Source organism: Peromyscus californicus, unplaced genomic scaffold, assembly GCF_007827085.1.
Source record: "Peromyscus californicus insignis strain IS unplaced genomic scaffold, ASM782708v3 Scaffold_2__1_contigs__length_46816999, whole genome shotgun sequence".
NCBI lineage: Eukaryota > Metazoa > Chordata > Mammalia > Rodentia > Cricetidae > Peromyscus > Peromyscus californicus.
In genome coordinates, this window is record NW_026294540.1 from 43,766,657 (window position 1) to 43,777,455 (window position 10,799).

Genomic DNA, 10,799 nt, shown 5'->3' on the forward strand with positions numbered 1-10,799 from the left:
GACATAGCAAGACCTTAGACACAGCAGCAGGTCAACCCCAAGCCCTACGGTTGTCCCCGACATGTGCTTTGGTGGCTCCCGGCTCTCACCTGCAGCACATTGACCTCTCCGCTTGGAACCTGTTGTTTTCCTCACTGAGTGCTCATGCTGTTGGGTCTCCCCTGCAAGTCTAGCTTCTCTGGATCTCTTGGCTTCCTTGCAAAGAATCAGGTCCTCCCACGTGATGTCCACCCTTGGTGCCTTTCTGAGACTGGCACAAGCTTCCATGACCTCTTCACTCATTCTTCACCTGTAAAACCAGCACCATGTAGATAATAGCACCAAGTTCTCCTGGCTTCAGATGTAGCCTAGTCCCTTTCTGTGGCAGTCAGCGAGCAACTGCCTAACTGGCTAACCACAGGCAGTGTTCCAATAGGGGAGGCTGGAGGAGCCTTTGTTGGGTGAGGCCTTAACCAGCGCAGTGTTTCTTTAATGGCATCAGTTTCTTTGCAGTTACAGCTCCATTGTTATGTCTTCCTGTCTACAACTTTAACAGTGGCTGTAAACCTTTCCCTAGCAAATTACACCATTTTCATGTCTTTGTGATCTAACTTAAGCGTGAATGAGTAGTAACCACGTTGTAGACTTTCTGTTACTCTGTCTTAAGATTTCTTCTGCCAAGCGGCTCAGTCTATGGCTTTTTTAATTCAGCCACGGTCACAGTTCCAGGACATGAGCAGAATACAGTCACATTCTTTGCTGTAATGAACATGAATACCCTCTAACTCAGTTCCTCTAGAGCAGTGGTTCTCAACCTTCCTAATGCAGTTCCTTTAATACAGTTCCTTACGTTGTGATGATCCCTCAACCATAAAATTATTTTCATTGCTACTCATGACCGTAATTTTGGTACTGTTATGAATCATAATATAAATATCGATGTTTTCCAGTGGTCTTACGTGACCCCAGTGAAAGGGTCATTTGACCCCCAAAGGGGCGGAGACTCACAGGTTGAGAACCACTGCTATAGACGGTTCCATCTCTGAACTTGCTGGGCTGGGGCCTGTGCTGTCTTGTTCGTTTGGCGTGCTGATCTTTTGAGGCCCCACCAGAGTGGCCCATTTGTGCATCTGTTTATCTTCTTACAGCATTCTAGGGTTTCTCTAGCGTGTAGCTCCAACCTCTTCAACATTTCCCCTGCAGACCATTTCCAAGATACTATGAACTACATGGTCAGGTTGTGAAGCAATGGCCCTACTTCTTGATACCAATGACCTGTATTGGTAACTTGTCTCATGTCTCTGACAGGAAGTCTGATGAAAGCAATGTAGGGGAGGAAGTAGTTTTTGTTTGTCTGTCTATCTCCTGGCTCACAGTTTGAGAGACTCCCAAGTCCATCATGGCAGGGAATATGGCTCTCTGATAGTAGAACATTCAGCTAGGACTCTGCATCTGGGCAGAACAGGAAGCAGAGCCTGGTTATAAATTTCAAACCTCCTTCCTATCCTCATTCTGAGTCATGTCCCCTAGGTCACTCTCCTCCTCCCCCCCAAAGAGTCCAAAGCACTGCCAGCAGCCGTAGACCATGTGTTGGGACACATGGGCATGTTGAGGACATTTGACATCTAAGCCATAACATAGCATCTGAACATTAGTGGCTTTGTTCGTTTGGGAATGGAGAGCAGCGTGACTGAAGCAAATTTAATTGGAGAAGGGGTGTAGGAGAAGAGCACTGTGTGGGGCTTTGAGGCTAAGCTACCAAAGGAGCAGCAGCAGCTTCTGGAACAGAAGAACGGGAGTGTGAGGCGGAGGCGCCACTGTGGGAGAGAGAGAGAGAGAGAGAGAGAGAGAGAGAGAGAGAGAGAGAGAGAGAGAGAGAGAGAGATGGGACTGGGATGTTGAGGGACAGAGTTGGGCAGTGCCGTTAGATAGCTGTCGTATATAAGGAGCAGCTTAACTGCCTCAAGATTGTCTTCAGAAGTTTGCAAATAGAAATTGCTAGAACCAAGTTCTTTAGTGCCATTATTCAAATGGCAAAGCTGTGCACATTGAGTAGAAGCCAGTCAAACTTTAAAAAACAAACTCAGAGGCAACTCAAAGGAAAGTAAGGAAATAACTCCTGAGATGAAGATTGGGGTGCTTGTTTTTATTCGTATCTATTTGTTTTTAGACCTAAGCCATACTCAGTACCTGTATTTCTTTTGTTGTTGTTGTTTGTTTTGTTTTTGATTCTTATATTTTTGGTTGTGAGCCTAGCCTTTAACGGCTGAGCCATCTCTCCAGCCCTTGTTTTTGATTCTTCAAGACAGAGTTTCTCTGTGTAACAGCCCTGGTTGTCTTGGAACTCACTCTGTAGACCTCGAACTCAGAGAGATCTGCCTGCCTCTGCCTCCCAGAACTGGGATTAAAGGTGTGCTCCAGTATGCCCAGCAAAACCTATCTGTCTACAGCTTTTGCCTTCATACTCTTGTCAGCGCACGCTCGTGTGACTCGTCCCTTGTAGAAACTACATGGTGTGGCACAGGCAGGCCAGGGTTATTGTCACTGTGCTGTTGTGGCATTCACTGTTGCAGCCAGGTCCCTGCATGGAATAATGCCTGTGGCTCTTGTGCTGGTCCTGTGCAGGGGCGTGGAGAGACCCCTTGAAGTAATTATATATTGCTTTTGAAAAAGCCCGATACTGGCTTTGGTTTTTGCTAATTCTGTGACACAGATATTCATTGTTCATTCTCATCGCTACAAGTGAAGCAGCGTTGTCCAGTGTTTTCAAATTTTTAAAAAATTCATTTTCTGTGTTGTCTATATTTCCTGTTTGTCTACTTTCCCTGAGTCCTTTTTTCTTTTTTTTCTTTTTTTTTTTTTTTCGAGACAGGGTTTCTCTGTGTAGTTTTGGTGCCTGTCCTGGATCTCACTCTGTAGACCAGGCTGGCCCTGAACTCACAGAGATCCTCCTGGCTCTGCCTCCGGAGTGCTGGGATTAAAGGTGTGCGCCACCACCACCTGGTTTTTTGTTTGTTGTTCTTTAATTATTGTTTTTTTTTGAGAATGGGTTTTGATTTTAGTCATAGCTTATTTCTTCCTTAGTCATACCTTATTTTCTGTGAAGAGACACCATGACTAAGGCAACTTACAGAAAAATGAGTTAATTGGAGGCTACAGTTTCAGAGGGTAAGTCCATGATCATCATGTCAGGAAGCATGGCCACAGACAGGCAGGCATGGCATTGGAGCAGCAGCTGAGAGCTTACATCTGATCCACAAGCAGTAGGTAGAGAGCTGGGAATGGTGTGGGCTTTTGACCCTCAAAGCCTGTTCCCAGTGACACACCTCCTCCATCAAGGCCAAACCTTCTAATCCTTCTCAAACAGTTCCACCAGCTGGGGACCAAGCATTCAAACATATGAGACTATGGGGGCAGTATAATTCAGATCACCACAACTTGTGATGTTTCATTTCCTTTTTTTTTTTTTTTTTTTTTTTTTTTTTTTTTTTTTTTTTTTTGGTTTTTCGAGACAGGGTTTCTCTGTGTAGCTTTGCGCCTTTCCTGGAACTCGCTTTGGAGACCAGGCTGGCCTCGAACTCACAGAGATCCGCCTGGCTCTGCCTCCCGAGTGCTAGGATTAAAGACGTGCGCCACCACCGCCCGGCTTCATTTCCTATTTTAAAAGATAGTGTATTTTGGGTTTGTACATATGCTGTGTGAGTGCATCACCTTCCTGGGGTTCTTTACATACTAAATTTTCTTCCAGGATAGAATTTTTTTTTAATCACACACTATAGAAATGTTTACTTTTAAACTTTTTGGTTTTTTTTGAGATGTTGGGGATCAGTCTGCATGCTGAAGTAAGTAAGTGTACTACTACTGAACTACATCCCCAACCCAATCCCCATCTTTACTCTATTTTGAAAAATAAAATGGACTGTGTTGTCTAGATTAGCCCTGGACTCACTGCTTTCCAGGCAAACCTTGAGTTTGAAGTCTTCCTGCATCCTCCAAAGTCCCTTAGTATAACTCGGCACTTCCAGGCCCGGCTCCATCTTGTCACTAGCAACTCAGTGGTGTTCATATTTCATCTGACTTCTTGTTTCATGTTTATTATAAGATGTTGAAAATACCTTCCTATTTTCTTCTGATACTTTGACTCTACATTGTTACTTAATTTCTGGACTATTTTTGCATGATGCATGTCACTGTAGTAAGAAATGACACAGATCAGGAACTGCATCTTCCCTCCACCTCAATCTGTTTCTGAACTTAGGTCATTGGTCTCTTCACGCTTATGTCAACACTACCTTCCTACATCTATGTGGTGGTTTGTTTTTTTTTACATAATATTTTATTGTACTGTTTTTTCTTTCTTTTATTTTTTTTTAGTTAAAAATTGTTTTAATTTGTTTTACATACCAACCACAGATCCCCCTTTCATCCCTTCCTCCAAGAGGGTAAGTTCTCCCATGGGGGGACATCAAAGGCTGGTACATTTAGTTGAGGCAGCACTCAGCCCCTCCCCCTGCCTCAAGGCTGAGCAAGCTCTCCAACCATAGGTAATGGGATCCAGAAAGCCAGCTCATGCACCAGGGATAGATCCTGGTCACACTGCCAGGGACCCCTCAAACAGACCCAGCTACACAACTGTCTCCTGTATGCAGAGGGTCTAGTCCGCTCCCATGCAAGCTCCACAGCTGTCAGTCTAAAGTCTGTGAGTTCCTATGAATTTGGTTCAGTTGTCTCTAGGTTTCCCCATCTTGATCCTGATGCCTCTTTTTCATAGAATCCTTCCTTCCCTTCGACTGGATTCCCAGAGCTTAGCCTGGTGCTTGGTCTCTGCATCTGCTCCCATCAGTTACTGGATGAAGGCTCTATGATGACAGTTAGGGTATTCACCAGTCTGTTTACCAGGGTAGGCCAGTTCAGGCACCCTCACCACTATTGCTAATAGTCTAATCTGGGGTCATCCTTGTGGAGTCCTGGGAATTTCCCTAGTACCAGCTTCTCCCTTACCCCATAATGTCTCCCTCTATCAAGATATCTCTTTCTTTGTTCTCCCACTCCATCCCTCCCTCAGCTTGACCACCCTGTTCCCTCATGTTCTCATTCCCCATCCCCTTCCCTCTGTTGCCCCCCTCCATCCTCAGTTTATTCATGGAGATCTCTGTTTCCCCTTTTCCAAGGTGATCTGTATATCCCTCTTAGGGTCCTCCTTATTGGCTAGCTTCTCTGGAGCTGTGGGTTTCAGTCTGGCTATCCTTTGCTTTATATCTAGTATGCACTTATGAGTGAGTAAATACCATGTTTGTTCTTCTGAGTCTGGGTTACTCACTCAGGATGATATTTTCTAGTTCCATCCATTTGCCTGCAAATTTCATGATGCCATTGTTTTTTACAGCTGAATAATACTCCATTGTGTATATGTACTACATTTCCTTTATCCATTCTTTAGTTGAGGGGCATCTAGGTTGTTTCCAGGGTGTTGCTATTACGAATAATGCTGCTATGAACATAGTTGAGCATGTGTCCTTGTGGTAAGATTGAGCATTCCTTGGGTATATGCCCAAGAGTGGTATAGCTGGGTCTTGAGGAAAATGGATTCCCAATTTTCTGAGAAACTGCCATACTGATTTCCACAGTAGCTGTACAAGTTTGCATTCCCACCAACAGTAGGATTGTTCCCCTTGCTCCACATCCTCTCCAATATAAGCTGTCTTCAGTGTTTTTGATCATAGCCATTCTGACAGGTGTAAGATGGTATCTCAGAGACATTTTGATTTACATTTCCCTGATGACTAAGAATGTTGAGCAATTCCTTAAATGTCTTTCAGCCATTTGAGATTCTTCTGTTGAGAATTCTCTGTTTAGCTCTGTAGCCCATTTTTTGGTTGGATTGTTTGGTATTTTGCTGTCTAGTTTCTTGAGTTCTTTATATATTTTGGAGATGAGCCCTCTGTCAGATGTGGGTCTGTTGAAGGTCTTTTCCCATTCTGTAGGCTGTTGTTTTGTCTTAGTGACAGTGTCCTTCACATTATAGAAGCTTCTCAGTTTCAGGAGGTCCCATTTATTAAGTGTTGCTCTCAGTGTATTATATTTAGGAAGTGATCTCCGTGCCGATGCTTTCTAGGCTACTTCCCACTTTCTCCTCTGTTAGGTTCAGTGTAGCTGAATTTGTGTTGAGGTCTTTGATCCACTTGGATTTGAGTTTTTTTTTTTTTTTTTTTTTGGTTTTTTCGAGACAGGGTTTCTCTGTAGCTTTGCGCCTTTCCTGGGACTCACTTGGTAGCCCAGGCTGGCCTTGAACTCACAGAGATCCACCTGGCTCTGCCTCCCAAGTGCTGGGATTAAAGGCGTGCGCCACCACTGCCCGGCCTGGATTTGAGTTTTATGTGTTTTTATACTTACTAGAAGAATTGTTTCAGTTTTGATTTTAAAAATACCTTGATGATTCTTAGCTAATCTTAGTCCTTTTTCAGACAAACTGCTTGCTAACTTCCATTTTGAAGATCCAGGTGATAGCTTTAGAAATGGCCTTCCATATATAAACTACTTAAGACTGGAAGTCTTCGTGCTTGCCCCCAGGGGATGGTTGTGGGGGTGTACAGTGTCTCACTGTGACAGAGCACTCCATAGACAGTTACGCTCTGCATTTTCTCTATCAACTGCCATTCACTACACAGAGAAGCTTCTCTGAGGAGGTTTGAGAGTCAGATTAATCCATGGTGTCACTGATGCTGTACATTTGGCCAAGAGCCGTGGCTGAGCTCACTGGCCCAGGGATGAACCTACTAGTATTAGTTTGAAAATAGTAGTAGAAATGGACAGAGTATCAAGCTGCCCTCTAAAACTGTAATTTAACATAATGAATTCCATTAGTAAACTGCACGTGTAACCCTTGTCAAATTAACCAGTTCTATCAGCTGTTAGATTCAGTTTGTGAAGATGTCACTGTTCATACGTGCATGTCAAGTTCAGAAACATTATAATTTCCTATGTTCTTATTCCAGGATTGGTGTATTCCAGGATTGGGTCGTCTAGAATGAATGTAATTGGGAGATCCATCTGTAGTTTTCTGTGAAATAATATAGTATAGGATTGTTTCTGAACATTTTTCTTTTTTGAGACAGGTTTCTCTGTGTAGCCTTGGCTGTCCTGGAACTCGCTTTGTAGACTAGGCTGGCCTCGATCTCACAGAGATCCACCTGCCTCTGCCTCCTCAGTGTTGGAATTAAAGGCGTGTGCCACCACCACTGAGCTGTTTGCAAATGTCCCTAAGATTGCACTTTGTTAATATAATTGTTTTCAGTTAGAATAGTTCACATAACCAGGAATAGTATAATAAGCATAGTCTTGTTCTCCAATTTAAAGGATGTTAGCATTTCGTTCTTTGTTATAGTGTGTACAAAGTCTGCCCTCCTTGTTCTCCCCAGTCCCTATAGGTGAGCAATAAAATCTTCTCGGGAACATTTAACAAACTATGGTTCTTTTGCTTAGTGAACATTTCCTGTGTGCAGATGTCACAGTGACTGTGGAATGACCAAGTTTGTCCCTGTCTGTTGGAGAGGGTAAACTCACCTTTAGCAAATAGAATATCTATGGAAAGCTACAATTCCTCTGCTTGTCTGTTTTTAAGAACTTACTTTTAGTAATATGAGCAATGTTAAAAAGTGCACCTAGTGCTTATAGCCACTCCCCGTTCTCACGTCATTTTAAAATCAAAACATTCATGTGTGTCATCCCCATGCCTGTTTGCATCTCTATTTTACGCAGATTTTTCAAAATCTTTAGCGCAATTTGTCTTAAATTTTCACAGAAAATGCCTTTATCTTGAAATTTGTGTTTTACCTTTGAGATTGTGCTGTCAAAGCATGTGTCATAAACTCAGTGGTGGGATCCTTGATCCAGTGATGCTGTCCACTTCCAGACAAGAGGGTAATAGTCCTTAGAGCACTTAACAGAAAAGAAAAGATAGAAACGTGGATCATTGCTTTTCTAGTCGCTATGACAAAGGACTTGACGGATACAGTGTAAAGATGGGAGGGGTTACTGCGCAGTTGGCAGGAAGCGAACCCCTGGCTGTGGCAGTGGGACTGTGAGGCAGCTGGGCACATCAGTCCACAGGAGGAAGTGGAGAGATCAGTGTTGGTGCTCAGCTTGCTCTCTGGTTCTTCATTCAGTGGGTGACTCAGGCTCACAGTCCGGGTTGAGCCTCCTCTTTAAGCCTCTCTGGAAATGCCCTCACAAACATGCCTAGAGGCATGTCTTTAGGCTATTCCAAATTCAGTTGGGTTGACATCTTGACATATAACTGAGAGTATTTGTGCCAAAGGTAAGTGATACCTAAACTATGTTGCTGTGTTCTGGTATCCATCCACCCCTGGTATTTTTTCAAACCCCGAACAATTGCACATTACCCAGACTATAGTTAGTCTGGCCTGTTACTTGCTTTATTTCCTGTTTATTATATAGCCTGTCTGTGTTCTTATCCAAGCTTCATCTTCACTGTCTGCTTACGACCTACATCTGTTGATTTGGCTTATGGCTCCAGACAAATAAGAGACCATCATGGTGGGAAGTGTGGCAGCAAACAGTGGACATGGCAGCTGAAGCCAAAGGCTCTCACTTGAACCACAGGCACAGAGTGGAGAGCATAAACTGGAGATGGTGCAAGCCTTTGTTTCCAAATCCTACCCCTAGAGACCTACTTCCTCCAACAAGGCCACACCTCCTAGACCTCCCCAAACAGCACCGTCAACTGGGGACCAGATATTCAAATGCCTGAGACTGTTGGGGACATCTCATTCAAACCCCTATGTGACTCATTAAGCTTATCCTTTCAGGCCAGGTATGATGTGCATGCCTTTAATCTCAGCACCCAGGGAGGCCTGGACTGCTCTCTGTGACTTGGAGACCAGCTTGGTCTATATAGATGGTGCCAGGCCAGCCAGAGCAGCATAGTGCGAACCTGTCCCCTACAAAATACCCACCCCACAAACAGACAAAAACCAACAACGAAGAAGATCCTTTTCGGGGCTTGAGTGGTTCACACTACAGCTACAACTGAAAGTGACTTTTGAAAGCCCTTCACAGAACCAAAAGTCGACTCGGCTTCACAGTGTCTTTTCCAGAAGTGACCTCCTAACTCACACTGCGGGACTCTCCACCCATTAGTTTGGGTTCCAGCGACCTCTCTTCCTGCCCAAATCGATTCCATCTGCCATCACTGTGGCCATACTTTCATTCTTCCAGTCTTCTGGGAAAGGGACCTACGTAGAAGACTTAATCGTTTAAGGCTTTCAAAGTAAACTTGGCTTTACTTTCCACGTCACTGCAGCCCTTGAAAACAAAAGAGCTAAAAGAAGCCGAAAATTGTATATTCTATTAAAGAAGCAGCCTTAAGATGATGTCACAAATGAGGAAGAATATTTGCCAAGTTACTTGGACCTGAACCAAGTGAACCCCCAAAGCAATAGGTGGCACAAGCTTGGAAAGGAAATCTGAAAATGTCACCACCATGAAAAGTCCATGTAAGGACTCGGTTCACATCCCCTGTGACAATGATAAAGATTGAGAGGGCCTTTGGTGAATCACTTATCTTTTCTCCATCCTTCAAATGGAGGGAGAGTTGATCTGGGAGCGAGAACTCGCCAAGGGGAGCCGCAGCCGCATTCCTCACTTGCAGTTGTCTGCTGAATTCGCTTAAGGGAAGCGTTGAGATGGGTCTCCGGGCGTGGGTGGAGTGATGCAGAAGCTGAGTCCAGAGGTTCCCCCAGATGTGCCCCGCCACCTTGCGTGAGACCATTGTGAAACCCAAATTGAAACTGCCAGCTGCTTCATGCGACCAGGAGCCAGTCTCTCCCACAGTGCTCTGGGTATTGCAGATGGCAGGTCTGGGTAGACCTGTCATTCTCAGAAGATGAGTAAGGGGCGGAAATGAACCATTGCAGGGGCTGTGAATAGTCACCCCAACCTGACATCCGGGTCCTTCCTACCCCCTTTACCTCCTCCCCCCTAAAGGGGCAGAATAAGGAAAGACAGCATCAGGGACGGGTTTAGTTGAGATGTTCGTCCTCAGGGAATTGCAGGACTTGGGTTCTGGAAAAGACCTCACAGAAATGATTGTTAGAGAAAGAACGAGCTACAAAGAGAGCTCAGAGCATGGGAAGGAGCAAATCATGTTAAGTCCTGTGTCCACGAAACAGCACCCTCTCTGGCCGCCACGGGCACCCCCTCTTCTGAGGCAGGGTTTTCCGTGGTGACCCTGGCTGTCATGGAACTCACTATGTAGACCGGGTTGACCTCAAAGTCAGAGATCCCCCAACCCGTGCCTCCGAGTGCTGGGATTAAAGATGTGTACCACCACGCCTGGCTAAAATCGAATTGCTTGAGAAATTTTTCTGGTGTTCCCAGGTCAAGTGGGAGGTGGGGGCAGGGGCGTCCTAGGTGAATACCCAAAACGTGCTGCAAGTTTTTCTGCTGCTCAGGCATGTAAATAACCTTGACCAAGTTACATAACTTCTCAGATTCAGCCAGGCATGGTGGCACGTATACTTTAATTCCAGTACTTGGGAGGCAGAGGCAGGTTGGGTCTCTGATTTCAAGGCTAGCCTGCTCTACATAGGAGTTCCAGGGCAGCCAGGGCCACATGATGAGACTCTGTCTCAAAAAAAAAAAAAAAAAGGCCAACTCTCCAGTGCCAACAGATTGCATACATATAAGAACATACTGGGCACTGAAGTGCTGGAAGGAAAGTGTGGCTGTTTTCCAAGATGGTCACTGTGACTAGAGCGCAGTAAAGGAGGGAGAGCTGTGTACTCCCTGAGCCCCAGCCA